Below are 25305 nucleotides of genomic sequence, written 5' to 3'. Positions count from 1 at the left end.
CGCACACTGTGTCTCACCTAAAAAATCCAATGCGCAGGCTGGAAGGTGTAAAGACCTTCCCCGGTTCTTTGTTCGCGAAGAGACTGGCCATTATTATATCTTCTTTTAGTGACACTTCAGATTTAACTATGCCTATCTTTATCTCGTAGACTTAAAGCTATATTTAATAGTGATTTTTGGGTCAGCAGACAACAATGGAATGTAGTTTCTATACTCTGGAGTATAGACTCCAATACAGGCTCACCGTGATAAATATCAGCTTGCTGAAGTTGATGTTTAATTCTTTAAATTCTCTTTGCTTTCTGGACTGGCTGAGCTGAGCTGAGAATGTCAGACTTGAACGTGCAGCTTCTGAAACAACCAAAAAAGGTCTTGTATCATATAACTGTGGCATCCTGTAGTGTCTTTTTTTTTTTTTTTTTAAGGCTGGTTGTATATTGCTCACTAGGAGGCCTGACTGCAGAGACGCTGGCTCTGATGCATGATTGTGTAGCTACATTAAGGCAAAATCAAAAACCAGATCAAGACCTTTCTGCAGTGAGAGGAAGCTGTGGAGTGTGGACCTGGAATTTACTGTCAAGTGCTATTGGGAAAAGATTACGTTCTGCTAGTTCTGGAGAAATAGTCGGCATCCTGAAACAGCCATGCCTTCTTTGACAGCTCTGTCTGTGGTTACGTTTTGAATATTTAAAAAGACGCTTTATAAGACTTCTGCTGGGAGATCGAGTCTAATGTAGTATGGTGGCTCCCATGCCTACCTAGTGCTTCACATCCATGTTTTTAACACTGTACTAGTCTGTGAGCAGAATTAGGTGTGGCTGCAGCAGCAGTGTGCCTTCTGTTCATGACTGCTCCTGGGTCAGATGCATAATTGTCACAAATGTAGATTAAAGCAAGATATGTGACAATCTGTGAACAACCTGCTGCCCTTATTAGCTCTTCTTCTGTTTTCAGCTCTACAATTTCCAAAATACTGATAGTAAAAAGCTGTAAAACCTAAGTGTACAATGGGTTTATATAGTACTTTCAGATTACACTGGATTTCCAAGTGTCTTGAGGTGTGTGCACATGAGAACCTTGAAATTTGGTGCAGTAAGGTCTAAATTTTCATTGGTTTTCTATGTCATAGGGTAGAACAAGTTACTGGTACTTAGGGGCTTCAAATCTCTGATGTGAAAGTTTCTCCTTTGGCTAAAGAACAAAACCCAGCCATATTCCGGAGTGTTTGTGCTGTAATTGATACAATTGACAACTTGATAAATGACATGGGAAAGGAGCCAGACTAATTACCTGCAGAAGTATAAACAGTGGTCAGGCTCCCTCAGATTTGACAAAGGTGACCCTGAAAGAGAGAAGGGAGCTTTAAAGTACATTCTGGAGCTGCAGCTGTTAGGAGACCGCTACTTAGGAAAATAATCTTACCTCAAAGGGATATCACTTTTGGAGATGGCTGTGGTTCAATTTGTAACTGGCTGATTGTGAGGCAATAAAGATAATCGGATAAGTACATTCTGAAAATGCAGCATTTTTTTATGGGAATAAACAGGCTCTTATTTGTCAGTTTGTGTGGGTTTGAGAAGGGCAGAATTAAATCCTTTAAATGAGATTTGTTTTGGGCTGTTGTGCTTTAAAACACTTAGCTTTGTAACTAAACTTTTGAGAGGTAAGGAAAAATACCAGGACCATGATCTTTTTTTCTGAAAGGGGGGAAAAAAACCCTTTGCCTGATAAAAGCTCCCTGGAGACATCCTGTGTGGAGTCCTTTGAGAGCTGTCTAGCAAGAGTAATAAATAAAACAAGCAGTAATAGATCTGTGGTAGTCTCCATGGATGCAGCACATGGTACAGTGCAGTTTCAGTACCTTTTGGTTAGCAACATCCGTCTGGGTCATGTGTTCTCTACCTTATTTTGTCATTGTTGGCTTTGTTTCGTACATTCCATGCTCGTTGAACATCCCAGCTCTGACTGACCCCCAGGTTCTCCACACTGCATGGGACAGAGTTTGTGCAAGGCAGTGACAGCCTCGATGCTTCCTGTCATGCGTCTCCTCAGAAACTCATTTCCTGTAAAGGTTACCAACCTTTTTTTTTTTTTTTCGAGACTACTAATTTGTTCTTTTAACTCAGGGTTGACTTGAAATGAAAGTTGAGTATTTTTCAGTTTTAGCCTTTAAGTTCACATTTTCAACTTAGTCTACGTAATGGATGTAACATTTGAGTTATAAGGAAGATAATAAATATCATGTAAGTTTGCAGTGCTCCTGCAGCTGGGCAGAGGACTTGCTCTTGGCAGAGCATGTGCTTGTGGTGTTTTTTTTTTGTGTTTTTTTTTTTTTTTTTTTTTTTTTTTTTTTTTTTTTTTTTTTTTTTTTTTTTTTTTTTTTTTTTTTTTTTTTTTTTTTTTTTTTTTTTTTTTTTTTTTTTTTTTTTTTTTTTTTTTTTTTTACTGTTTTTGACCTTAAGACTTTAGATAATGATACCATGGTTTTAACTTGATCATAATGTGTGTACACCATGTCTGGAAAAACACTCTTCCAGTATACTTGAAACAATTTCTCTTCTACATAGGAGGATTTGTAGTGCTGAAAATCGATTTCTTGGAGTAGTTGAAGGCTTTTATCTAACATGAACCATCTGCAAATCTTTTCAAGTCTAGTGTATAAATTTGTGTCGAGATAAATGAGACTCAGATTTTATACTGGCTTGATAAGTATTTTTGTGGAAGCTGCTTATAGTCCCTAGAACTGTCTTACAGCTTATTTCGACAATCATTTAGGGTATGTACTGAATCTTACTCAAAGAGTGTTAGAGTTATTTTATGGTCAAGATACCACAGATATCCTTCTTTCTACCCTTTTTCCAGCTTCCTCAGTATATTTGCAAGTTGTCATACCAGCATTTCTCAGTGTGTGGTTTTGATTTCCTTCGTTCCACTTGGGAGAGCTAGGGGAAGGGAAGAAGTGACTAGGATTGAATCTATGCCTCACATGAGGTCATCTTTGAGAGAGGGAGCTTGTTCACTTCTTGTCTTGTGGGCACAACCTGGAGAACGCTCCTGGACTCCATGCTGCAGAGGAGAAACTTTGTGTTAATAATGTTCTATGCTATGCAGTCCTCTTGACCCAAAAGGAGATCCATGCAGCAAGATCATCACAGGTGTTGCCAGATGTCTTTTCTAAGCCAGAATAAAATAACTGGGATGGAATGCAGTGACCAGGATTCAGATTCAGTTCTCAAACATACTTCTGAACTTCATCTCAGTTGTCATTTTCACCTTGTGGTGGCAGGTGCGTTGCACATACCCAGATTATTCTGAAGCACTTACAGATTTGCCTGGGGTATTCTAAGCAGCACTGTGTTACTTTGCCTGGATCACAAGAAAATGAAGATGCTCTCTGTTTATTTTTTGGCAAAGGAAACTGCAGCCTGATAAACTCGGAACTGGTGGTGTTAGAATATCATAGCCTTCCACAAGCTATGGAAGTATTACTATGTATCTAAAGCAGTAAGCAGCTTTTATGAGGATAACTCATTCTAAATCACTCAGAGGGACAAACTGCTAAGTTTGTGTTTGTCCTTTTCGGTCTAAGCAGAACCTTTGGGAGTGCTGCCTGTATACTTAGAATCTAGAAATCCTCCAGGAAGTATAATGGTGGCTGTCTACCTTGTAACTAAAATATCCATAAGTTTTCAAAGTGATGTGTCAAAGACACTGGAATGAATGTGTTTTAATCAGAGGATGCCTTTTTTTTTTTTTGGTCCTCTATATACCTGAGAACAGGATTCTGAAGTGATCTGGTTCATCTGTTGACAATGATATCAGCAACCTGTGGGCAGCAATCCACTGAAGTATCTGCTCTCAGGACACACAGGTGGTTGGTAGGACTCCTTCTAGCATGCTACCAGTAAGATTAAAACTCAGAGGAAGCTTTGGCAACTCTGATAGCATCCACATCACAAGTTGGATTTTGAGCCATAATCCGGAATGATTCTGATCCTATTGCCTTTGTTAAATAAGCAGTCATTGGTAGAACCTTTCAGTAGCTATCCATTGAACTTCTGCTTTTCTGCTATAGTAAGATAGCAGATGGTGTGGAAAATAAGCTTTATTAGATCTCTTATGTGAGGTAGAAGCTCTGTTGTTTCTGTTTGGCTGTTCTGGATCATCGTTTTCATCTGCATGTTTCAGTCATTTCTAGTTTCATTGCATCAGTAGTTGAAGATAGTTCTGATAACAGATTTGGGACTAGCCACAGAAAGCAGGAAACTAGAAATGGAAAACCCCAATTATGTGATTGTGAATTTATTGCAACCATTTAAAAGATTTTGAAAAGAATAGGAGTTCTGATCTCTTTGTATATAATTGGGGCAAATCTCAAACAGCCATGCTGAACTAAATGAAAAGACAAAGCTGATCCCAGCAGTTATGTATGTTTTGTCTGGGTTTGGCCAGTTAGTGGAGTCTTATGATAGTTTAAAACCATCCAACTGATGGGGTTACCCAGTTTTCCTTGGACATTTTCCTCTTAGGGCAACCTGTGAGTTGTTTCTTTGCTGATGGTTGCTGGCAAGTTCATGACCCCTGCCTGAATGTTTTTTTGACCGCTTCTATCCTGGGATAGACTAATGATATACGAACAAAACCCCAGGAATATTGCTATTAAAAGCTTCAGCATATCCAGGCTGATTATCTTAAGGATCTGCAAATCTGTGTGCAGTTATGTAATATGCATCTGTTAATGACAATTTCTGAACTGTTAGCAGGTTTTGCTTAAATGTTGCAAAATGTTACCATGTCTGTTTTCAAATCTGCTCCTTTTAAATGAGACTTTTATTCTTACAAATATTTTCCAACATAGAACTATATTTGGTTTGTCTCATTCTTTATTCAGCTGCTTATGGTATGCTTTCATTTGGGAAATGTAGATTGTCTGTCTAGAAAATGCAAGATGCTAAGTGTGCTCTGTTTTGCTGTAGCTGATTTGGACTCAGTCTGAGTCCTCTTTAAAGAAAAAAATGTGATAAGTGAGACAACTTGAGTTAGAGAGTTCTTGAACCAGTCTGTTAAGTATCCTGCAGTAAGAAATACTGCCTGAAAAGTGATTGGTGTTTTTTTTTTTTTTTTAAATATTGCCCTCTCTGGATGTAGACAAGTAGAGATTGACAATATGTAGAATGCTCTTTTAGAGCATGTTTTTTGTTTGCATTTATCATCATTTGAGGCTTAGTGGGTTGTTAGGTTTGCCAGGAACAGTGTGCTAAAAGCGGCAAAACTGGAGAAATGTCTGATACAAAAATAAGACTTTAGTTTTAGAATGTTTTTTTCTTTTTTTTTTTTTTTTTCCTGTGGCTTTCTCTACTTCCTTTATGTTCATCTTGAGCTTCTTTCTGCAGACTCAAAAGCAGAAATGCATTTTAGGTTATCTCTGCCCGGGGGAGGGAGGTGGTGAATTATACAGGGCACTTGAATTTGAAATTTTTTGCCTCTTGATGGCAACTGTGAGCCAGTTAAGGTGATAGTAGGATGTCATCTGCTGATCTTATTGTACAAGCCTGAACATGTCTGACAGGTTCTGTATTTACCCTTGGGAACCAAAAAAGAAAAAAGGTGAAGAGTTCTAGGGAGCTGCTGAAGACATAAATGTAGTACCTGAGTGTTTCCTATACCTGAAGATCTGTCATAAGCTGCCTTTAATACTCAAGTTTCCTTCAAGCATTTCAGTGCAACTGAACATGACTAAGTGCAGATAATAACACTTACTCCAGATAGGAAAAATAGCCAGTTGCCTTGTCTATATCTTGGGGCTGTGGTTCAGTAAAAATGTTTTTCTTCCTCCCAGTATGAAATCTTCTCAAATTTGGGTGAATCCCAAAAAACTTACCAGAGCTGAGGTTTGATTTATTGGTGTTGGAGACTCTCAAACCTGTTACTGTTTATGACTTAAGTAGCTTCTTCTAAGCAACTTTGAGAGTTGAGAAGGCGTTTGCAAGACAAGATGAGGAATAGCAAAAAACCTTGTTTCTTAGGATGTATATAACATTTTAAAGTTTTAGGACCAAGCCAGTTTAAAACAGTGAATTGATTGCTATGAATGGCTGTTTCATGAAAGTATCATTAATATAATACTTACATTAAAGTTTGTGGGTTTCTTCACTGCTTTTTGCCGAAACACCTTCCTCTGTATTCTTAGATTAGTAATAACTTACTGAATAAGGTACCTACTGTTGACATGCCTCAGTTTATCTTTTTTTTACAAACTTGCAGATAAAATAATTATGTAATATTCGTGAACATATAAAATCATTTATGTATGTATTCAGACTTTGAGCTGAAGAAGGACAGCAGTCAGTAATGATGAGCATTTTGTTGTGGTTTTTTTAGTATTTTGTAATAGATTGGGAACCCGCACGTTTCATCTTTGTGGCCGTAATTTAGATATTTGAAAGTGTTTTTTTTTGGAACTGGAGAAACCTCCAGCATCTCTGGCCTAGTTAGTGGTATATGATGAACTGTTCCAGAAGATTTTCTGGATCAGTTTTCTTAGATATACAGTTGAATAGGTCTAAAGTATGGAGTTGAACAAGAGTGAGAAAAACTTTGTAGAGTCTCACTGCTCCAAATGTAGAGATTTTGGGAAAACTCCCAATGTACTAAAGCTGTAAATGGCTTCTGCTTGATAAACCCATACTGTAAAATCCCATTATTCCTTGGCTTCTGCAAGAACTCTGGAAATCCTTTCTTCATGTTAGAAAACTACAACTAATGCACAGTGGTGAATCAAAGAAATGGTTCAGTTTTGTGAAGAAAGCTTAAGTTGCTTTTAGATTAGGTCAGGCTAACCAGAGGAAGTAAGCCAGGATCAGCTGTGCTAAAGGAGCTGGCTGTACTTTCAACATCAGCAAAATAATTCCCCAAATTCTTTTTGTGTTAGCCTCTGTTATTTAATGTTTTTGCTGGTTGGTGTTCTGAATTGTTTAACTGAAGGTTTGCTTTGTTGCAGTTCTACAGTGGTTTGACCTCTGTCAGAAAACAGTAGTGGCTTCTAATGTGGCAGGTCTTAAAATAATACCAAATTTCCGAACTACACTTATGATGTGTGATTGTTCTGTTGTAGCATGTCTAAAACTGTGTGTTGCTCAACTTCTGGTCTTGATAACTTCTCGCAACAAGCCACATGGTTCGGGTAAACTTGTGAGATTTGAAGGAGTGCAGCTACGTTATTTAAATAACTGATAAATGCCAGGTAATGACGCAACTGATAAGCATGTTAAGTAAGTTGGTGTGGATGACTGCAGCTAAAAAGCAGCAGGCTGTGAGCAAAGCGATGTTTTAAGTATAATTTGTCACTTAAGAGGAGTATGAAATGCAAGGAAGTTGGCATTGGAATTTAGAATGGAAAGAATGAGTTGGGTGATGATGCAGAAAACTATTTTCCACTTTCCCTTTGACTTCTGTCCTTATCTTCTCTGGCATTAATATTCAGGGAAATGGTATCTTTTGTTTCTCTTGTTCCTGTGTGGGAATGGTAATTGTTCTGGCTTCTTACCTGTTCCAGAAGTATTGTCATTCCTCCCCGCCACCAAAACAGTGTATCAGTCATTGCCAGTGTCGGTTTTTGCTTGATTTTCTAACTTTGGTCTTCCTGAGTCCTCCTGTGGTCCCTGTATAGGCCATCTGGCAAAACAAGGATTTTTATTTTTGTATTTTTTTGTCTGCACTGTGGAACGAAGCAGATTTTGTATCTGTGTTCAGCTACCCTATGTAAAAGAATAATGGGTATGTTTAAAACCTGCCTCTAAATCTTGACTCCTGGAACCGCCTCTTCCAAACTTAGATTTTCCAGCTGGTAAATCAATCTTATCCGTGGAAATGTGCTTAGTGTTCTCTTGGGAATTTGCCTTATACTCTTGCATTCTCCCTTCCCCCTTCTCAAGCCAAATTTCTTTCCAGGAAGGGAAAAAAAATCCATGGACTAGATTGAGCTTCAGCTGAATAGGGTGTCTCATTTCAGATATACTTTCTGCAGCTACTCAAATGACCAAAACATAAGTGACAGCTGAGTTGTCTGTTTGTCATGGGTCAAGGGCAGTCCAACTCAGCAGTTTCCCTTTCCTCTTCCCTGAGTTGTGTTTGGAAGCAGGAGTGATTTGCCGTTCTATATAGTCATCCTCTTGTCATGAAGACCAGATGGAAATACATCAGTTATTTCATGTATAAATACTCAGTCCGACAGCTGTGAGTTCATCAGGAGTCACTGGGATCACAAGCTGGTGACCAGATTGTTAGTTTAGAGGACCATGAGCATTACTCTAAAAACTGTCCTGTGAGGCTGTTAGAAATAGTCTAAGAGTCACTTAAAGAAGAAAGAATGAAGCTGAGCCATTTAAATGCAAATTCCTTTTTCAGATAAAGTTATAATTCTTTTTCTAGAGTATTACAGAAGTCCTCTTATACTGATGATAAAGTTTCATCCACTGGTCCCGTATTTTACTGATGTTCCTAAAGTGGCTAAAGAGTTGCTCTAAACTCTACTTGTCTTCTTTCCCTCTGTAGTTTATTAGGTAAGAATATTTATCCAGACTTGCCCCCTGGTCTTTTGGCCAGATGATAATGTTTCAATATGGATTTCTAGCAAAAAAGCTGAGAAACCTATGTGATCCTAAGTAACAACAAATCAAATGTAATGAGAGTTGAAATAAATTTACTTGATACTGATAATTGAGGGGGTTAACTTGATTTTGCAGATTGCAGAGGATTTTTGCTGCCATCCATGTGTGAATAAGGCTATTTATTCCAATGACATTGAGAAAGAGGGGAGGGAAGTGGGGGAGTCTGCCAGTGGCCATTGGCTGTTTGGTTGCAAAATGCAATGTGTTGCATGGGCTGCTGAGCATAATGTGAAACAAAGTGCCGTAAAAAAGCCGTTGAGTGCTAAGTCCACGACTGAAAAACACTTAAATGGGAGAATGGGCATGGTCATTAACTTATAATAGCTTGTGTGCAGAAAACTAATGTAAAGCAAGGCTGTAGTTCTTGATTACTGAAGACTGCACTGCATAGGGCTAAAACTGGATTGGAAATAAAACAAAAATTTGCAATAACTGCGGACTGCTAAAAAAGCATAAACAAAAGGGGGAAATTGGCCTGAGTTTAGTGAAACCAGCTGTTTCTCAAACCTTGAGAAGAGCCATGTTTGTTGCTCAGGAAAACTTTCTCAATCAATGGGGTAGCTCTGATATTTTTAATGTCTGTGGTTAATACTTGTAGACAGCAGAACAGTAGGGAGCCCCTGGTGGTGCAGTGGTTAAGGACGTGGCACTGTCACCGCAGAGACCCGGGTTCGATTCCCGGTCAGGGCCACTCCCCGGGCAGATGGAGCTCGTTAGCCCTGTAAGGCAATCCATCCACGTCCTGAGGACCTTGCTGCCACTGTCTAAGCTCGCTTGGCCCCGGCAGATGAACCTCAGGATTAAAGGGTGGGCTCAGTTCCGCGCACACTGTGTCTCACCTAAAAAATCCAATGCGCAGGCTGGAAGGTGTAAAGACCTTCCCCGGTTCTTCGTTCGCGAAGACTGGCCATTATTTAAATGCAGTTGACCACACTGGGGGCTCGTAGTCTCTGCAGGGCTTAAAAAGGTAATGCCTCAAAACAACCCACCAAAAACCCCAAAAGAAAACCCCAAAGCATTGTCTGGTTGAGTTGCTTTGTCTGCACAGATCTCACTTTTGCTTCCAGGTACATGGGTTTTCAGAAATGGTTTTCTTCTGGCTTGCAGAATTCCATAATGCAGTGCCTGTGCAATAGAAGCATATGAAGCCAGTATAGCATTGATTGCAGCTCTGTGGGTTTGGGGAGTCCAGAGGGAGCTGGGGAGGCAGAAGCTGTCCTGGAGCCCTTTAATGAGGATTTTGTGACCTTTCAATTGCATGTGTGGAAACTTCTCTTGTGTTTGAGTCCATGCTGTTGGTCTAGATGCCAGGAACTGAGAACATGCTTTCCTTTGACATATTGATGGTGTTTGTGGATATGTATACTTGTTAGGAAGTCTGCAACACTGCTTCAGAATCATGGTAGACTTCAGTGTTTCCTGTTCTCTGACTTTCTGTAAAATAACTTGTCTGAGATGGGTCATATTCTGAAAAATGTTGGTGTTTTTTCAGCCGTACATTGGTGTGTGATCTCTTGTTTTGGTGACAATGTGCTAGGAAATTTTTCATCTGGAACCTCATCTGAATGGTCATTTTTCTATAATGTCAGGTTTACAGTTTGAGAGTCTGAGAGTCCTCAACGTGTGCTCACAGAAATAGCAAATACAGCAGTTAGCCTGACTGTGTTCTCTGGGATTTGAACAGTCTGTTAGACGTGCCAGAGTGGCAAAATATCTTGAGCTTTGAATGATGACTTCTATCAAGCAGAGATCAAGGGTCGTGGTGCTGTGCACTTTGGCACATCGTGGGACACACTCACCAAAGATAAGAGGGGTTGACTGTCTTAGTGGGGAAATCGAGCTGAATTAGTTTCCATTTTTATCAGTTTAGTTTTCACTTCTTTGTAAGCATCTGTGGCTGGTTTAATTTAGTTCTTCCTGAATGGTGGAAGCACAGAGACAGTTTGTATCCGACCACATGTTCATATGAACTCAGAATATCTGATACTGTCGTGACTGGTGATGGTGTAACTTGAAGACTCCAAATAACAGCACTTTGGTAGTAATGGGATGTGTTGGTTTGGGTTTGGCTCAGGGGTTTTTTTGTTTGTTTTGAGGTTTTTGTTTATTTTTTATCCTGTTCCTTTTGAATTCCTTGTCATTGTTTTCGTTCTGTGTTCCTACGTGATTCCTGCTGTAGCATCAACGGAAAAAAAGGTTGATTGGATAAGGAATCTTGGTTTACAAGTTACAAGTCGTGTAACTTGGCTTCTAATTCAATGTCTGACTAATGATACTGTATAAGTTAACTGCAGGGACCCAGCCGATTATTCCATGACAAGTATACCAGTTTCCATGAAAAAAGTGATGCAGGATAAGGAGAGAAGAAGGCTTCCCCATGGACTTGAGAGGCACTGCAGCTGCTTTCCACAGTTGTTACTGATGTGGGGCAGTATTAGGTTTTTATGCCTTATAGGTTGTGGATGTCCAGTGTGGTTTTCTTTGATCCTGAGGGTCAAGGAGATGATGTGTATTGTCTTGTCTCCTACTTTGCTGTTTGCCCTTGTCTTCTCCTAAGCAGTAAACTTATCCCTCTGCATCAATTGTGGATCCAGTTTGGATATTGCAGCTGTGGAGCTTTGCATGGAAAACACCTTCTGGAGTTACTTAGGTGGTTCAAAGGATGGAGGAGCTTCACACGTTTGTGTTTGGAGTGTTGTGCTTCAGAAAATGCATCAGTTTTTCTGGTTTTATTCAGAAAAGGATCTGCAAATGAAGCAATAGTTGCTGGCTTTTTTCAGTAACTCTGTTCTAAAAACTTTGGAGGGTTAAGTTCTCATGCCATGAGGTGATATGAAGAGACATCTTGCTTACTTTTGCAGCCCCTCTGGGTGTTGCTGTCAAAATCCTACCAAGACAATTTTGTATTTGAATGTTCAGTCTGAGACTTGGTGACAATGCCTAAAATGTTGGTTAAAATTATTCAGAAGCTACACATATCTGTAATTCTTTGCATTACCACCCATCAGTTGGCATGATGTGCCAGTTGATACTTATTTTTACTTCTGAAAGTATGAAAATCAGCATATTTGTTTTTGGTTTTCATTCTGGGCTGGATTCCTTCAATAGAAGTGCTGACCTTAATCTAAGGAACAATGTGAGTCTTTTTCCAGGCGAGCTGGAAATACCCTAGAAATAAGTGTTGTCTGATGCCATGAAACCCACCGGTTTGAACCTGGACTGCAGTGTAATGGAGGAGTGTGTGTGAGGGCCCAGAGCTGAGCAGTCAGTGGTGTGTGTTGGGTGTGCAGGGTGGGTGCAGCAGGCACTGACCACGGCTGTCAGTCGGGTGTTCTCTCCTCCTGACGGTGGGAGTGCAGCTCGCTCGGCCAGTGCTGGGGAGCTGCGTCCTGAGCTCTGTTGCTGCACTTTTTGGGCTGCACAGTGAGCGAGGCAGATTGAGGGCAGCTCTGGAGCATAAGTATGTATCCATCCTGCAATTTGGCTCTGGAAGGGTCTGTAATTTTACAAGCCGTCTTTGGAAGAAATGTGTTGTTAATACTCTATATTTACCTAGGGGCCATCTACTGTTAAACTCTTTATTGGGACTCGTGGGACTGATACATTAGGTAGCACCACTTAAATTTGATTTCTGTCGTAAGATCCTGTTTTCAGTTGCGCAACTGGTGTGTATCTTAACCACCTGGGCTGCAAGTTTTCAAGCCAAGTGACTGTTTTGAGCTTAATTGTTTAAGAAGCTTCAGCCAAGGTGTTACAGATGCTTCAGAGAAAAACTGAAGGCTTGCTTTATTGCATCCATTGGCACTGGAAGCTTTTGCACTTCAGAGCTGTGAAGCAGGGACCTAAAAGCAGTGTTGAGACAGGTGTGTTGTCTTTACCCTGAAGAAGTATTTCCAAGCAAAGAGTTTTCAGAGAATAAAACTTTAAAATAAGTGACATTTTCTGGATTAGACTTACTTGGAAACTGTCTTTTTTTAAACTCTAAAGACTTGATCCACGATGTAGCCTGTGAATAGTCTGTGTGAGCCTCCATATGATGCCATATGAAGCAATTTGTTCAACTTACACTGTGTGTTGGCTTGGTTTTACAAATGCATAATTACTCTTTGTACAGCTTTCCCATCCTGAGGGTTTGACTTGCATATGCTGTACAATGTAATTCAGTTCACTTGTTTGTGTTGCAACTGTTTAAGTGGGTAAATTTTAGTATCCTCAGAAATTGCTTGCTTCTCATTAAGCAAGTTTCTAGAGAAACAGGAATTGAAGTTTTCAAGTAGAAAATGTTTCTTGGAACAGCAGCCTCTGTATTTGCGCAAGCAGCAGACTTTGCAGCTCTTCAGTGTCCAGATGTGGAGAACTAGGTTTGGTACTGATATGTTGTAATTAGTCTGATGGAAGCATCTGTGAAAATACTGCTCAAATGAATTTAGCTGTAGTTAAATGCAATTCTTGAAAGTGAATTTTTTTTATTGTTTTGAAAGCAAATGCCCTTGTTTGCTTTCTTATCAGCCTTGAGGGAAAAAATGATATAGATAGAATGGAATATATAATTTTATTTTTTACTAGATTTAGCCATTATCTTTATTTTTTTTGGTCTGGTGTATTTTAAAATACGGAAGTTTGTATATTTACAGTTTGTTCTTTTTAAATACCTTTTGGACTTTTCACTTGAAATTGGAAGTTCAGGGTTTAAGTGAAATAGGTCTACCAGCAAACAATTGTTATACAGAAGGCTGAGTTAGGTCAATGCTTGTGCTGTGGTGTTTTTTTTTTTTTTTTTATGAATAGTAGTCATGACTGTTCAGAAGGAGGAGGAAAATAAAAGTCCAAAGAAAAATATATAAAGTATATAAATGAAACAACTGCAAAAAAATCTATAAACATTCTAAACATAGCTTTAATCAGAATAGTACTTGACTGCTTTTAGTTTTGTTTTAGTTTTTAGTATCTAAAACAATATATAGGAATTCCTTTTTAATTAGCTCAGAGCCAGGTCTGTGCTGTGTCTAATGTTGTTTGCCTTTCCTGGGAAGTGGAAACTTTAAAGTGCTTTGGAAGGAAGGATTGGCAGGAGCTCATAATAAGAAAAGGCAGTTATCCCTTGGATTGCCTGGAAACTGTTACCTTCAGTTTTTAAAAAGCAGTTCTGGGTGTAATTCTGGTAGGTAACTCTAATATCTTCTATGGTCTCCAGATTTTACCATGTTCTTACAATACCATCCCATTGCATTGCTTGTCTTTGAAAAGACGGTGAATTTTGGAGAAAAGCATCCTACTTCTACATAGCTGATCACTGCCAGGGGATCTCGTGTGAAGCCCTTATTTAGGCACAAGTACAGTGAAGTCAGCTGAGATAAGAAGAGTTCAGAGTGGCACAAATTTCAGTTTCCACCTCACGGCCTTATATGTGTGACTAATTCTGAAATGGAGCCACTTACACTGAGTCAGCAATTTAGTATGTTGAAAGTGCTCAAGCTATCTCAGTTTGGCTGGTGTTGAGCATTAATTTGCTCTGCAGATGTAGAGCCAAACCAAGTGGTTGTGGGGACCTTCAGCAGAAGGTGACTGAGTATGAACCAGGTCTATCTGAGAAAGCATACTTCGAAATAGGAAATGACAAGAAAGGTCTGTGAGATCCAACATGTGTTGGAAGCGTAGGAGAGATGAAAATAGCATCAAAAACCTCTCAGCCTCTGTAGCCAGAGTGCTCAGGGCAAGACCAAGTGGGGTGTGGGGGGGAACTGCAGTTCTTTGTTTGCAATGCAGTCTGGATTTTATTACTTGCCAACTGAAATCACAAGGGGGAATGTCTGTTTCTGATGGACAGATATGTTGCAACTCATTCTGAAGATGCCTGTTCATAAATTTTTCAGCCTGCTAAGAGCTTTGAAGATAGGACTGCAACTCTGAGACTGTGATTCATTTCTCCAGCTCCTGCTCATTGGATGATCTGTTGGTCTTTCACAATTGCAGGCTGTTAAGTATCGATGCTGGTGCAGTTAATTATAATTTTCGAGTTTTAACACTTGCTTCTCTGTACTGTAATATTATTGCTGGCTACTGAAGACTATTTCTAATACTTCTGAAGTGCTGCAGCAGCAGGTGCTTACACTTGGTCCTCATTTTTAGTTAGCAATTAGAGAACAAGGAGTTGTTACAATCCTCGTTTTCCCTCTCTGCCTCCTTTGAAATAATTCAGTTTTGTGGCCCAAACTAAGAAACTAGAAGATCTGAGCACAAAACCCTGTGTTAATAATAAGAAAACTGTCTTAGAAATTTTCTCATGTTTTGAGGATTTTAAGACTGTTCAATGACACTTTCACCTTTTGATCCCCTAGCAAAAGAGGTCTTAGAATTGGGCTCTCAAGGGATTATTTCACACAGCTGTCCCTTGAAAATGCTGACTTCTATGTTTGGATCATAGCCATTCCGTGGAAAAATTATTTTATATTGTAGTGGTGGGGTCTTAAAGAGGAAAAATTACAAAGCTACCTGACACTCTCCAAAAGTAATTGGTGAGGTAGCTCTAGATAGTAAGCATTCAAGCATTAGAATTTTTATGGCAAAGGTAATTAAGAAAATGTTGGAGTGGTAACAGAACCTCAAAGGAGCTAGTTCTCAGGTGCTTCCAGGCTGGTGCTTAAATGGCCTTGTCCTGCCTCTCTTCACATCCTGTTGCCAGGTAGTTGGACAGAAGGCTCTTATTCTGGAAATGAATATGGCTGCTCTGATAGGCATCTCTCCAGAGATTTGGCTGTGTCCTGTCTCTGCCTGTGAAAAAGGGGGCTTGTGTAGCCTTGGTTATCTCAAGAGCGGGGGAAGATAATTCTTTACTGACTCTTTGCAGCAGGAGTAAGCCTGTCTCCTTGTTAAAGAAGTATTTAGTGGATTTCAGGCTAAAACCAGATCTGTGTCTATTATCTTTATGATACTGTCTTTAGCTTAATTAGAATTGTTTTACTGGGATGTTGTTTGGAGTTGTGTGGTAGGGCAAGGAATTTAAATTAAACATAGATATGGAATGTCTCAAATCTACTTACCCACTCTTATCCCCACAGAAATGTAGTTTTTGCCAGTGAAGCAAGGGATGCAGTATCAGAACGCTTGTGCAGCTTTTCTGACAAACTACTTTCATTTGAATTCCAGCTTCCCTGGCTTTTCATGTATGCATACTTGCTGAACACATTAGGAGTGTGTTTCAGACACAGCCATGGTGCTACAGAGGTTTTCAGATATCTTTTTGGCTAAAGGAACTTTTTCAGTGTTCAAAACTCTGAATTATGGATCATTTTTGTATGTGATGCACATGCACAGACATCAGATATTTCGCTGTACAGAAAACAGTATTTGATTATTTTTAACTTTTTTATCCTTGGTTAATGGTTTTTAGTTCACAGCTGAAGTGAATTTTGAACTGCTTGTGGACTTCTTCAGTGGGACAAAGCAGGAGGTAAATGGAAAACAAGAAAGCCTGCTTACAGGTTGTAATGACCTATTTAAGGCAGGCCCCTTGGACCATGACATGCCCAGGCATTATAGTTCATCTTCAAGAAACTCCTTAAGTGTTCCTGTTCAAAGAGTTGAAACAGAGTGGCACCAGCCCAAGGACGGACAGTATGTGACTGAAGCACAATGTCATGAGAAACAGCCATTTGGGATAAGCTGTAGCAGTATGAATAGCTGACTCATAGATAGGCTGAGTATCTGTGGTCTTCTGGGTCATGGTTGGTCTTCTGGTAGTGCAGGATATTTCCAGTAGTATTCTGCAGGAAATAAACTTGGATTAATAGAGAATAGCCTTGCCAATGGGAGTGCGAGATGTGTAGTCCCCAAATTCCAAGGAAAAAAAAAAGTCCTAAATGTTCATTTTAAACTTCCTCTGGTGCTTTTCCCTACCTGTTTGCTTTGTGTCCCTTTGGAGATTACTCTTTTGATAATCTTTCATTTCATCTGTTCTACAACACTGAATTTTAGTTGTCAAAGCCTTTTCTTGCAGATCAGTCCAACACTGAAGGGTTTTGTGTTTATTTTCCTTTTCCCCTTCAACATCTGTAAAGATAATCCGTTTATGTCTAAGGTGTGAATGTTATTACTTTGGTTACTGTACAGCAAAACCTTTGCTGTTTTTATGTATTGTATCCTGTGTTGCTTTAGGTGACAGGAGCCAACTGGTCCCTCTATCTGCATTTCAATTACACTTTTTCTCTTATATTTTAACTCATTCAAAAACTATTCAGGATTGAACCCTAAAGCCAATTAAGTTTGTGGATGCAGAGTATGATTCACCACGTCAGTTTTCTTAGTTGTTCATCTTACCACTTGCTTACTGTTAAATATTTGAATGTTTTCTTTCTCCTGACTCAGCTATGCTTGATTTCTTTGCTCTGTGAAAGATAACATGCATATTTTTAAATTTACGTATTAGTGGTATGTTTGACACTGTCTGAACTATTTCTAATTTTGGGAGTAGCTTTTTAGATCTACATCGTGTATGGTCTTTGCCAAGGAAGATGTACACTGTGTCTTGTTGGAATAAGCATCTCTGGTGTGTAAAGTGTTATTGTGAAAGTCTACAACAGACATGCAAAGGATGCCAGAAACTGATTTCATAAGTCAGCCTTCTGGGTAAGGATGGAAGAATTATTAATGCTCCCCTTTATGAGGAGCCTGGGATGAAGATGGGCATTCTGGGAGATCATAGGAGAATTACACCACCGATGCAGTGATGCTTAAAAAATTTAACAAGTGCCCCTCTGAGGTGTTTTAGAACTTGCTAATACTTGTATTTGTGCAAGGCATTCCTGAGTCCTCATCTAAAACACAAATTTTGGTCACCCCATAGAATTCATGGTTTCTGGATCTCTTCAGTCTTTCCCTACAGGAGATCCCTTTTTGATTCCTTCTGTCTTGCAAGAACATGCAGAACATCTGGCAGTTATCTGAGGGTGTGTTGTTTTTTTTTTTTTTTTTAAGGATCTGTGAAGGATCTCTGAATGAGAGATCTGTCTCTGAATGAGAGATGTCTGGCATGGAGTTTTCTAGTGATTATTGTAAGGATTTTCTGTTGACTGCCAGTACTTGGCCTACACTTCGTATGTCATCCTGTCATAACTGATAGTAATCCAAAGTTTTGTGAATTAAATGAAGTACTGGTTTTGGATGTGCTTGCAGAAAAAGGGGAAGCTGGGAAGAGAAACTCCTGTGGTGTGATCAGGCTGCATATGTGATGCCTGTATGGATGGTGGAGCCAACGTGTGCTGTGGCTGATGAGAGTTCATTTTCCAGCAGGGGAGTGCAGGGAGGCAGCCTTGCAGGGTCTGCTGCTTCAGTATCTGCCTCCAGGCTTTGTGCTGAGATTTTTGCCAGTCAGAAGCACAGGAGCATGACTAGTTCTTGTTTACCCCTACTTTGATCATTCCTAGTAAATCTTTGGAGTCATTTTAACACTTCTGTGTGGTTTTCAACCGGGATATTGATGCAACTTTTCATCATGCCGAAAAGTGGATATGGCTAACTCTTCCTGTTTGTCATCAGCTTTGTGAAGTATATGGCATGAAGAATTGTAGTGTGTTTTTGATTCTCTAAATTGATTTGCCTTTATCAGAATTGCTGAAGTGTTTACCCTAATGTTCTAGATATTTACCTACTTGTAAAAGGACTCATGGTCCTACAGAAACTTGTCAAACGAAAAGACCTATAATTGCACTTTTAATGCAATGGGTTAATAAAACTGTAAGGTAAACAGAATGGATTGTGGAGAAGGCTTTTTTTCCTGAAGTATTGTCACTCTTGAATGGAGAACTGGATTTTCATAGTAAAATTAAACTGAGATGATTGGATGTACATTCCCTCTCACTGACAAAACAATCAGTTCAGTGAAAAATGAGAACTGACGTGAGCTTGAAAACTTTTAATGAGGCATCTGAGCCAAGTGACAAGATGGTCCAGCTGGTTAATGGCTCATCAAGAATTCAGTTCAGCTAACACTTCAGTTCTCTAATAAGCTGTATGTAATAAGCATAAGCCTTATTGAGAACTGCTATCAGAAAGCAAACTTATCCATTTATCTTTCATGGATCAAATAATTTTAAAGTAAAAATAAATAAATGAGCTTTCTTTTTTTCTAATACTGAGCATTTTTATATAGCTCAGCATTTTGATTACTGTTCAGGCTCTCAGGATGGGTAAATTGAATAAAACTGTCAACCATTTTTTTGGAGGACATGTATGTAAGGAAACAAGTGCTGCCTAGAGCAACCCTAGAATAGAAATGACTGAAGCCTAAACAGTTGCTTACCATTCTTAGTCCAGATTCTTGAGGACCTGAAAGATTCCAGAGGAGGTCATGCCTAAGCTTAAGATTTCATATCTGCTGTTTAAAATTTTTTACTTACTGGTTTTGTGAAGAGCAAAGGAAAATACGTAGTAGATTTGATAAAGTATGAATATAGTTCTTAATTTACTCTGAAGCTACAATGTTGTTTTTATGTCTGTATTCTGAAGAGTGCAGGTTTCCCAAAGGGAACTGTGGGATTAGACGATGTATGATTAATCTTAGTCATTGTTTTCTTTGGAGGTGGCATTTGGGTCAGGTTTTAAGTTGGACCTACTCGTTTTGCCCATGGAGGTTGGTGCTTGTGTGAGAGAGTGAGGAGTAGTACACACATATAAGTGTGTGTATTCACACAGCTCTGGAAGGCAAGCTGGTGATTCAGTAGAGACTCACAGGTGGTAGTGTTTGGCTGATGTTTACCAATTTTAGTGGTAACCTAAAAATGGCACATGGTATCCCAGTGCAGTATTGTAGCACTGTGGTCATCTTCAGCTTTGCTAAAAATGAAACTACTGTAACAAAATAACTTTGTTATTGGGACTCATACGTTAAGACTGCTTGTGACCTCTTTTTATAAAGAAGAAACATGCTGATCTGCTGTTGTAGTGTTTCTCTGCATCTGTGTTCACGATGGGCATTGTGTTTGCCTGCTCCTTACACTTCTGCTCTTTGTTCCATGTAGAGAAGTGAGGCAGAATGGCTTCTTACCTCCCCAAATGAGTGGACTCCCCTCTAATGCAGTGTTCTGAACTTACTTCTTTGAAAGCATCTTTGGTTTTGCACATTCTCGTTACTCCTAACTGCTTGCTTCCTGAACAGCAATAACAGTATTAGCATAGACTTGTTCTGAATGTTCCTGTGAATTATGGTATGCTGGAAACTTGGGGGTTTTGCCAACTTCCTGTATTCTAGCTGAAGATCTGCTGTAATTGGGACTAGTTACAGGTCAGTTGTGTTTAATGACGCCAGAACTTGGTGCAAGCAAGCACAGACTTCAGTTCTGATATCTTTTCTGTTGACAGGAGACTCACAGAAGATGATGGCTCTTCAAGCACAGGTTAAAGTCTATGACATTGCTGCCACCAGGTGTCTTAGATGCTGCTACTACTACTGTTGGCACAGGTGCTGCTGGGTATGGAAAAGTAGGAAAGTGACCACATCAGAGGAATGGAATTCCTGGTGGTGTTCTGCTCCTTTCCTCCGTGGTGATGAGTCACAGCTTCATCTAAACTGAAACAATCGCAGGATAAAATGGGGAGTGGTGCTGGGATCCTTTGGTCACATACCTTGGCTGTAGTTGCAGATACTTCCCCTTCAGGGCTAAGACAAAGTTGTGTTTCTTATTTCCCGAAGCTTCCTCAAGTAACAGTTCTTTCAGGATATGTGTAATTGACTTAGTCAGACTAAATGGTGACTGATGAAGGCTTCTCTCTGTTCCCCTTCTGTTTGATCATTTAGTTTCATTTCCCTCCTTTCCTTCCTCCCACCATCAGTTATCTGTCAAGATATGTATAATTTGTTTATTTGTAACATTTGAGCAGCAGCAATAAACTTGTATGTGCTTGCTGCATCACTTATCTATAACAGTCATAAGAGAAAGGACCAAAGCACTTGTATTCTTTGTGTGTTTTCAACAAATTACTGCATCTTCTGATGAATTTTGTGCTGTGCTGCTACAGTTGTCTTGAAATGGCAAAAATAAAACCAAAAGAATTGTCAAATCAATTGCATATTTTCCTTTGCTCTCCACATAATCAGTAAGTGAAAAATGTTGAAAGTAGATGCTTTTACACTGGGATACTGACAAGTAATGGGAATAATCCCTGAATGTTTCACTTAGGTTGCACTTTCCTGAAAAGTCAAGGTGTGTACTTTCCTGAAAGTTAAAGCATTTTTAATACCTTGTGTAAGAGGAAACCTACAGTAAATATTAAAAGTTATGATTTAGCCTACTCTCTTTTCCATTTTGTGAGGTAGGTATTTTATACTTCAGTGTTATCTTTTTTAAGGTTATTTGCATATTCCATCAAGAGTCTCTGTAGCTTACATAAAATTGATTCTTCTTGTGGAGACTTGCCAAGCTTCAATGTGAAACTGCACTTTCACTAAGTAACTGTTAACTTGGCATTGGGTTTCGTTCTGCTATGTGTCAGAAACTTTATCTTCCACCTTGAAACTAAGGAGGAACGTGTTTGAAAAAAAAAAAAGTGTTTGAAAAGTTCTGGGTCTCCCACTGCAAGAGGAACATTGAGGTTCTGGAGTATTCAAACAAAGAGCAGCAAAGCTGGTGACAGGTCTAGAGCACAAGTCCTGTGAGGAGTGGCTGAGGGAGCAGAGGTTGTTTAGCCTGGACTTGTACTTTTGGAACAGCAGCTGTTCAGCTCTCTGTATTAATTCTTTTGTGTTTGATGGTTTGTTGTAGAAAGTACACTGTGGATCTCTGCAGATCCTTCTTCAATTTTTGTGTCTCTTGCTGTACAGGAATGCATTTGGAACAGTCCCTTTTTTCTCTCTCCCTAGTATTTAACACTGGAAAGAGTGGTGTATATGTTGACACAGAAAAGTAGATGCAATTCTTGTGCATTGAGACTCCATTTCTAGGCACCAACTGTGTAATGCTGGGTGATTTTTAAGCTCAGTGGACTCTTTGTTGATATTTTGTTAATCTAGCTCGATGGTTACTGTGCTCTTTTTTCCTCTTAACTGCTAGATTTTTTCAGGATGAGAACACTGCGGCCCACAAAGCCGCAGTTCCATTAACAGTGCTGAATATCAGAGCGCAGTCTTGCTAGCTTCTCCTCTGATGACCCCTCATTAACCTTGCCTAAAAGGTTTGCAAAGGCTTTTCTCATATGCTACAGAAATGCACACAGAAGAACATTTGTCTGTTCTGTATGCTACTTCTTCCTCGGAATAATAGGCTGGGAGCTGCAGGGCCTTCATGCAAATTTTCAGATGTTTGGAACACTTGATAAAATGCTGCTTGGTGTAACCTCAGCACAGACAGATAAATTACCTTGCTTGTGATTCAGACTATTTATAATTCAACAGCACTTTGAAGTCTCTCATGGCTGTATATTTTCAGATCATACCACTTGAAGACAGTTCATTGCTACTAATTTTTCTAGTGCATCTCTTTGGATAAAAACTGCGTGCTGTTGCTGTAGTTAAAAAAACCGAAAGCAACAACCTACTGACTGTCCCTGGATAAGAGCTATGTATAATTTCTGGATGTAGTGGTAGAATATGCAGAAAGCTGGTAAAACCTGTCTGTAGTATGTCAAGTGTCCAGTGTTTATCTGTTTCCTCTCCTGGTTATCTTTCTAATATTGTGGAAGAGGGAACAGCTCTAAGTTGTGTAGCATCTCACCTGCTGAACTTCTTAAAAAAAAAATGGTTTCAAGTTAACCTCTGTCACCTGTCAGTCTATTTATTTGTAGAAGTTGGAGATCATGGCAAGTTTGGTTTGTTTTGTCGTGCATGAAGCACTTTGGCTGTGTTAATTGTACTTGATGTTAAGAAACTGAAAATCACCTTTGAGGATGTATGGCAGGAGTTAGCAGATGTAATTCTTTCCGTGTAGAGTATTTTTCTTGTTATCCACTTGCTTGGTATCCTGTAGCATGTGTTAGAGGGTGAAGTGCAATGTGTCACTTCTGCATAACTGTGTCCATTTAATGCCAGATGAATTGTCCTAGACTTGAGTTCAGGCCATTTGGTCAGTGAGTAAAAAGGGTCAGCAGAGGTGGGACCCTTGGTTGAGCTTGACCTGAATGAAGAACAAGCTCAAACAACCCAAGCAGAGTATGATGCCTTGCTGAGGAGGCTCTTCTGCTGCTTGAGACTCTTGTGTCTGAGCTGGGCTCTGGAACCACTTGTGGTAGTGAGATGTGCTTTGCACATGTGGGATTTCTTGTCAGGATGTTAACAGGACTGAACTCAGAAGGAGTGGGGAAAGCTAGAAAGGAAAACATATGATAAACTACTCAATAGACTCAACAGCTATGTGAGTAACCCAGTTGAAATGTAAGATTAATTTAGGTGCCAGAAACATCAATAAGGATGCTGAATAGATATTAAGCCTTGGCTGAAAAAAAATGCCATGGGAATATAGGCATTTTTGGCTGCTGAGCTTTGTTTTTTGTGTCTTAGTACAATACCTAATCTTAGAGGTGGGGGGTGGTTTTGGTTTTGGGTTAGTTTGTTTTGCATTAATATAAGGCATGTAGGTACAGGGATAGAAAGAGGATAGTAACAATTCTGCATGTAATTCATCCTCCTGTACGTGAAGGACATCAGTGAAAGAGTAAGCCTGTACCTGGTTTATCATAAATAACCAAGATCCCCGTTTTACATTGAAAAATGTAAACACCTCTGATAGCTCTTTCCTGACCAAAAGAAATCAGATGGGAAGTACACGGATAAATGGATACAGCCAAGAAAAGCTTATTGAATCATTCTGAGCTGAACAATTGTTTCATTTGCTGCCTGTCTCCTTTCAGGCTCCTGGCACTGCAGAACTGCGGGTCACGTGCTGGGGAGCCTTGCTGTTTGTCCTGGCTTGTCAAAACAATTTAATGTAGGTGGAAAGGAATGAATGAAATTAACGGAGTGGGCTTGATGCATCTGCTTCAGTTTGTTCAAAGGGCAGCCCACTGATTGGGATTTGACACTTAAGTCCTCCAGGGAAGCTATCAGTTAGGAAAAACAGTGCTGTCCATTTTATAAGATAGTTAAATCCATTTTAGGAAGCAAGCTCTCCTGCAGTTTGACAGCTTTGTATATTTTTAAAAATATTTGGGCTATATCTGCTTGGCATGTGCTAACTGAGCTACAAGACTGTGGTTTGCTGCTTTCTAGACCTAGGACTTGGTCTTGTCTGCCTAAGGTTGCTTCATTATGGTGAAAAAAAGACTGGGGGAGGAGAGTACATGTTCATTTTTAAATTCTAATATTGGGAATTCCAAAACAATTTGGTCTTTAAAGGATAGGATATCAAACCATATATTATTAACTGTTCTTAAAGTGCCGGTTTCTTTCTAAAACCATTCAGGTTTCCCAGGCTTATGGAAAAGGACCTTCTGTGTCTTTCTATTTTGTTTAGTGTCTGGCTGTTTGATTTAAGAATACAATAAAAAGGGAAGAAAACATTCAACTTTAACTATTACGTACTTTTTGAAGCTGGGATAGTAATTTGTAAAACATCTATTTTTGCTTTTACATAAAAACAGCAAATACATGTTAAAATGATCCATCTGTGTACCTGTTTAGTCTGCAAGTTACAGGAAAAAGGCTTTGGGGGATAAATCTGCTTACCTAATTCACCCTTGTAATAATTTAATCAAAAGGAGTGCGTATTTTGAATGATGTGTCACAAACTGTATTATATCTTTAGAGGTGGAGCTAGAGCTGAGGGTCTTGCACCTCTGCAGACTCCTGCTCAGAGGCCACAGTGGAATCTGAATATTGTCCCAGGTAACTGCCTTGTTGGGAAGACACATCTGGACTGTTGAATCTCTTGGAGCAGGCACTTAAAACTGAGAATTGTGGAAGCTGTTCCCGTCCCATATTCTTGAAAAACACTCTTTTGAATTCTCATTAAAGGGATGATGGCTTCTTTCTCTCTGCTACAGCTGTGCTGTGGATTCCATACGATACCAAAACATTCTCCTTCCCCTGCTTTTCCCAAAGTATTCATGCCTAACGTGGCTGGTGGTATTGTATCTCAGTCTCCCAGATTACACAGGGTGCTCTGTTTTCTTGCTAATCTCAATATTTTACCAACTGCAGCTGTTTAACTTGCATTTTTGTACAGGAAAGAGCATAAAGTTTTCACGTTTGCCCATACTAACAGATACAAGGATGCCAAAATGTAGTATTAGGGATGTGCTGTGCTCTGGTCCCTTTCTATGCAACCTGGGAGATCTTGCTGTTTCTTAATGTTCTGATGAACGGGATATTCAGATTTTGAAAGTGTACTTGTCATTTTTAAACTGTTTGTTGGCCTGCAGGCCAACGGTTTGTGAGTTGCATTACAATGTAGTTTGTCCAGCCCCTGGTGGTCTAGGGGGTAAAGGTGCTGCACTGTCACTGCAGAGACCCGGGTTCGATTCCTGGTCAGGGCCACTCCCCAGGCAGATGGAGCTCGTTAGCCCTGTAAGGCAATCCATCTACGTCCTGAGGACCTCGCTGCCACCGTCCAAGCTCGCTTGGCCCCGGCAGATGAACCTCAGGATTAAAGGGTGGGCTCAGTTCCGCGCACACTGTGTCTCACCTAAAAAATCCAATGCGCAGGCTGGAAGG

The 25305-nt window shown here is 39.7% G+C and overlaps 1 protein-coding gene and 1 long non-coding RNA gene across 11 annotated transcripts in view; one reads left to right on the top strand and one right to left on the bottom strand.

The window, feature by feature from the left end:
* Positions 1-25305, top strand: part of WNK1 (WNK lysine deficient protein kinase 1) — a 103910-nt gene that overhangs the window by 6989 nt on the left and 71616 nt on the right. The window lies entirely within an intron of this gene.
* Positions 12805-25305, bottom strand: part of LOC114069354 — a 27760-nt gene continuing 15259 nt past the window's right edge. Inside the window, exon 5 of the long non-coding RNA XR_003573761.1 lies at positions 12805-12815. This is a non-coding gene — a long non-coding RNA (uncharacterized LOC114069354). The remainder of the gene's footprint in view (positions 12816-25305) is intronic.

The sequence above is a fragment of the Empidonax traillii genome, unplaced genomic scaffold (genome assembly GCF_003031625.1).
Source record: "Empidonax traillii isolate 1590-97213 ecotype Southwest subspecies unplaced genomic scaffold, ASM303162v1 scaffold25:size3598162, whole genome shotgun sequence".
NCBI lineage: Eukaryota > Metazoa > Chordata > Aves > Passeriformes > Tyrannidae > Empidonax > Empidonax traillii.
The sequence above is the reverse complement of the archived record's forward strand: the minus strand, read 5'-3'. Positions and strand labels throughout refer to the sequence as shown.